The following is a 5,797-nucleotide window of genomic DNA, read 5'->3' on the forward strand; positions in this document are numbered from 1 at the left end:
GGAAAACTACAACAGCCTAATCCAGGCAGGATATCACAAACCCTTGAGGAATGAAGGTATGGATCCCTCCTCCAGGAAAAGAGCCAAGACCACTAAGGTGCTTTCTGAGAGTGGAGGAAATACAGGATGGGTAGTAGAAGAAAGTAGTTATAAATACAGGCTAAGATCACATGACCACTTGCAGAAATGAGGATTATAATTGGCATGGGGGTTTCTGTCAATGTGTTTGTACAGATATTTGTGTTTTCTATCCTTGATTTCTTTATCATGTAATGTAGCACCAATTAAGAATTCCAGTGATTCCTTTTTTACCGAGACCGGTCAACATGGGCCACGTTCGCACCAACCATGTAGAAGGCGGCCCGAGAAGTACTACATCATCGAGAAGTACTACACACGCCTGGGTAATGACTTCCACACCAACAAGCATGTGTGCGAGGAGATCGCCATCATCCCCAGCGAAAACCTTCGGAACAAGATAACCAGCTATGTCACGCATCTGATGAAGCGGATTCAGAGAGGTCCTGTGAGAGGCATCTCCATCAAGTTGCAGGAAGAAGAGAGGGAGAGGAGAGATAATTATGTTCCTGAGGGCTCAGCCCTAGATCAGGAGATCATTGAGGTAGATCCTGACACCAAGAAAATGCTGAACCTTCCAGGCTTTGGCCGTCTCTCCAACTTCCAGGACACTCAGCCTGTGGTTGGGATGAATTTCAAAACACTATGTGGAGCTGTTTAATCTGTTTTGCCATATTTTCAATAAACCTGAAAACAAGAAAAAAAAGAATTCCAATGATTGTTATATTTAAGTTTTAAGATAACTAAAGTTCCTCAACAGACATTGACACTTATTCTAACTTATAATTGACACATATTCTAAATTGTATAATGTGTTTGTGGTTCCAAGGGGAGAGCTATATCATATTAAGCATAATTTTATGACCTTGTTAAATATATAGTGTTTGTGGTTGTGTGTGGGTTAATTATATCATGTCGGGTGTAATCATGAACTGGCTGTTTTTTTTACTTGGAGGTTAAGCATAACATAAGGAGATATAATTATGTGTCAAGTTGACAAGAGGTGGACTTGTTTGTTTGGTTTTTTTTCTTTTTTTTTTTTTTTTCGGAGCTGGGGACCAAACCCAGGGCCTTGAGCTTGCTAGGCAAGTGCTCTACCACTGAGCTAAATCCCCAACCCCAAGAGGTGGACTTGTGATTGCCCATTCTTGGTTGTCAACTTGACTACATCTGGAATTACTAGAACCTAAGAGGTGAGGTACACGTATGTGAAATATTTTTTATTCTTAGTTAAATCATTTTAAGTGGGAGGATCCACCTTTAATCTGGGCCACACCTTCTGGTGCCCTTCTGGTGACAAAAGCCTATACAAAGGACACTGGTTCTTAAGAAGGAAGCTGTCTCCTTTTGCCTGCTTGCCCTCACTCTGGGCTGCCAAGTCTCTATTCCTTCACCGACTACAACCTATGTCTTCAGGATTCTGGCAAATACTGATGACAAACTGAGACATCCAGTCTGCTAGGCTGAATAACTACTGGATTCTTGAACTTCCCATTTTCACTGGCAGACAGCCACTGTATCAGTACCATAGTATGTAAGACACTCTAATAAATCCCCTTTATATATGGTCATTCTATCAGTTCTGTTTGCCTAGAGAACCCTGACTAATCCTGACTAACAGAAAGCTCCAAAAAAAATTTTTTTAAGGAGGAAGAGGGCACAAAGTGAATTCCAGGACAGCCAGGCCTGCTACACAGAGAAACCCTGTCTCAAAACACCAAATAAACAACAAAAGAAGAATGATACATAATGAGGGTTAATATGAGCCCTGGGAACTAAACACATGTATTAAAATGTCATAATAAGACCTACTATCTTGTACAAAACTATAAGATAATAAAAATTACTTTGAGAATAATATAAAGGGTTTGACCCTACCAAGTATCAAGGATAAATACATGTTCATGAATGGACATAGGAATAAACATATGTTAATACATAAGTGGTGGTTTGAATGAGAATGGTCCCCCATTGGCTTACATGTTTGAATACTTGGTCCCCAGTTGGTGGAATGTTTGGGAAGAATTAGGATGTGTGACTTTATTGGAAGAGGTGTGGCTTTATTGGAGGAGGTGCATCACTAGAGGTGGCCTTTGAAGTGTCAAAAGCTCACACCAGGTTCAATCTCATGCTGTCTTACTTCTTTGTCCATAAAATGTAGAATCCCGGTTGCTACTCCAGTGCCAGCCTGCCCACTGCCAGGCTTCCCATCGTGATGATTATGGACCAACCCTCTGAAACTGTAAGCAAGCCCCCCAGTTAAATGCTTTCCATTATAATTTGCCTTGGTCATGATGTCTCTTCACGGTAATAGAACAGTAACCAAGACAACATATAAAGATATAGAAAATCCCTCCTGGACTGAAGAGTGCATATTCAGACCAGAAGACCAATATTGATAGAGGGAAAGATGAGGACAAAAGGAAGATTTGAGGTTTCTGACAGTTCAGACAATTTTCATACTAAAATTGTATCTTTATATTATGTATAACATTTTACATGATATTGAAAATATAGCCCTCAGTGAGCCTGCATGAGAAAAGCCAGAGTTCAGTTGAAGTGATTTCTTAGGGATACCCACCAGCCTTGTCCTCCAGCCCCTCATTTCTCTGGTGTATCCTCGATTTACTAACTGACCCCAGCTGGCCATTGTTATTTATTTTCTAGATGTGGGGTGTGTGTGTGTGTGTGTGTGTGTGTGTGTGTGTGTGTGTGTGTGTGTGACAGAGAGAGAGAGAGAGAGAGAGAGAGAGAGAGAGAGAGAGAGAGAGAAAGAGAGAGAGATTTTATCAATTGGTTTGTTTTTCTATCATCATCATCATCATCATTTCAGATACCTGTTTGTATTCTTTTGAGAGAAAGTGTGGGACTAGATTGATAGGAGGTGGGCTGAATCTGAGAGGAGGAAGAGGAATTGGCGGGAAAAAACTGTAATCAAAATATAACATATAAAATATATTTTTCAACTTTTTATGGAGATATTTATTATATTAATTTACCTGAGACAGTCCAGGTAGTCCAACCATGGACATCTCACAGTGGAGAGACAGAGACCACAAGCCTGGATGTCTCAGCAGTCGCAGGCTAACACAGAAAGCTGGGAGGATGTGGGGAGAGCTTCTGGTCTTCCGTCTACACTAGAATCCCAGAGGGGCTTCTAACAGGAAAGAAATGCAAAGGCAACAGGATGGACAAACTTGCCAGCAAGAGTGAGAGGGTGAGGGCAAGCAGGCACTCAGATTCAGGATGGAGTTTCCTGCTTTAGCGAATCTGATCAAGAAAATGCCCTCTAGGAGTGCCCAGTAGCATGGGTTTTAGTTCTAATTCCAGATGCAGTCAAGTTGACCACTAAGACTTGTCATCACAGAAGCCTTATCTTTACATGAAGAAAATGCAGTCAAATCAGAGCAACAGAACTTGGGTGGCTGAAGTTGGCATGAGTTCACACGCCTCACAAGGAATTCGCTCTCCAGTGGAATCCAACCCAGTGCTACCCATGTCTACAGTTGGGCTTGAAGATGCCTTCCTGGGACATTATAGGCTCACTCTATCACCAAGAGGCAGCCAAACTAAGACTCATCCACAAGCGGAAGAAATTTCAGTACGTAAGGAAATTCTTTTAAAATAGGCAAGGCTCACGTTGCAATAAAAACCGCCAACGGAAGTATATCTTCTGAAGTCTAGAAATAGAAAGAGTAAAGCACAAAGATGTCACTTTCTGTGAACCAAGCTGCAGGACAAGAGAACAAGAGAAACTTGATCCACATTAAATAACCCTTAGATGAGATAGGTGACGAGTAGCCAAGATAAGGAATCAACTGAGGTGTCCATCGATGAATAAATGCATAAAGAATGGGTTATAGGCTGGAGAGATGGCTCAGTGGTTAAGAGCACGGACTGCTCTTCCAGAGGTCCTGAGTTCAAATCCCAGCAACCACATGGTGGCTCACAACCATCTGTAAATGAGATCTGATGCCCTCTTCTGGTGTCTGAAGACAGCTACAGTGTACTTATATGCATAAAATAAATAAATAAATCTTTGAAAAAAAAAAAAAAAGAATGGGTTATGAGTGCGCGATCAGACAGTTTGGCCATTAGAAATAACAAAATAGTGCTCAGAAGCATACACAGAACTGAAGCATCATATCGAGCAAAATAAGCCCGACACAGAAAGAGGAAAGTGCATGTTCTCGCCCATGTAGAAGCTAAAACATTGATCCCATGGGGGGGTGAGGGGGTAAAAGGCAGAACAATCATTACTAGAGCCTTGGGAAAGTAGTGGAGGAAAGAGATGGCTAACAACAGGTGTAGTTTGGTGGGAGAGGTGGTTTCAGTGTTGTACAGCACCCGGGATAACTATGGTCTACAGCAATTTATCATAGAACTTTGAAGTCAGGCTGATGAGGTGGCCCGGCTGGTAGAGGGGTGTGATGGTTTGTATATGCTTGGTCCGGGTAGTGGCACTATTAGGAGGTGTGGCCTTGTTGGAGTAGGTATGTCATTGTGAGCCTGGCCTTAAGACCCCTCCCTCATCCTAGCTGCCTGGAAGCCAGTCTTCCACTAGCAGCCTTCAGATGAAGATGTAGAACTGTCAGCTGCACCATGCCTGCCTGGATGCCGCCATGTTCCTGCCTCGATAATTATGGACTGAACCTCTGAACCTATACGCCAGTCCCAATTGAATGTTCTTTTCAAGAGCTGCCTTGGTCACGGTGTCTGTTCACAGCAGTAAAACCCTAACTAAGACAGCGTGTATACAAATACCCTATTTAGAGCTGAGCACTCTGTCTCCTGTTCTCAGGACTTCGACTAGCAGTATATCTCTCCATTAGACTGCTGCACATTGCAAAAAGAAAAAAATCTTTTCTGGCCAAGGTTTAGAGCAGTCGGGGTCTAAAAGGATAAGCATAAATATTTAAAAGGCAGGTTTACAGCATGGCCATTTAGCAAAGTAAAAGTAGAAGGTTCTGTCCTTGAGCCTAGACTTTCACTATGATGGACTTTGGACCAGGATTACAGAACCAGACATGAAAATCCCACCTATGGAGCAGGCCTCAAATTCTATTAAGAAGTGGTTAGTTAGCCCATAACATCTGGGCCACTACTGCATCCCTAGACACATCTCACCTAGCATGCAGTGTTCAGCATTGTGTCAGACCATTCACGTGTCTTCTCCCCAAGCATCCTGCATAGCTCATTCTGATACCATGAAAGCTATCCAGCAGAGAGAACATTTCCAAGTCTTTTTTTTTCTTTTATTGGATATTTTTATTTACATTTTAAATGCTATCTCCTTTCTCAGTTTCCCCTCTAGACACCCACTATCCCATCCCCTCTCCCCCTGGTTCTATGAGAGTGTCCCATCACTCACACAACCACTCCCTCCCACCTCCCTGCCCTGACATTCCCCTATACTGGGACATGGAGCCTTGACAGGACAAAGGTGCTCTCCTCCCAACAAGGCCATCCTCTGCTACATATGTGGCTGGAGCCATAGGTCCATTCCTGTGTACTCTTAGGATGATGGTTTAATCCCTAGGAGTTCTGAGGGGTCTGGTTGGTTGATATTGTTGTTGTTCTTATGGGGTTACTACATAAGAACCCAAAGTGTCCTTTGGCTACTACAATCCTTTCTCTAATTTCTCCATTGGGAACCCCATTCTCAGCTCAATGGTTGGCTGTGAGCATCCGCCTCTATATTTGTTAGGCTCTGGCAGAG

General features: G+C 42.7%; 1 pseudogene; it reads left to right on the forward strand.

The window, feature by feature from the left end:
* The first annotated feature begins 326 nt into the window (after window positions 1–326).
* Rps17-ps8 (ribosomal protein S17, pseudogene 8) lies at window positions 327–739 on the forward strand (annotated as a pseudogene).
* Window positions 740–5,797: the final 5,058 nt, after the last annotated feature.

The sequence above is a fragment of the Rattus norvegicus genome, chromosome 15, assembly GCF_021556685.1.
Source record: "Rattus norvegicus strain SHRSP/BbbUtx chromosome 15, alternate assembly SHRSP_T2T, whole genome shotgun sequence".
Classification (NCBI taxonomy): Eukaryota; Metazoa; Chordata; class Mammalia; order Rodentia; family Muridae; genus Rattus; species Rattus norvegicus.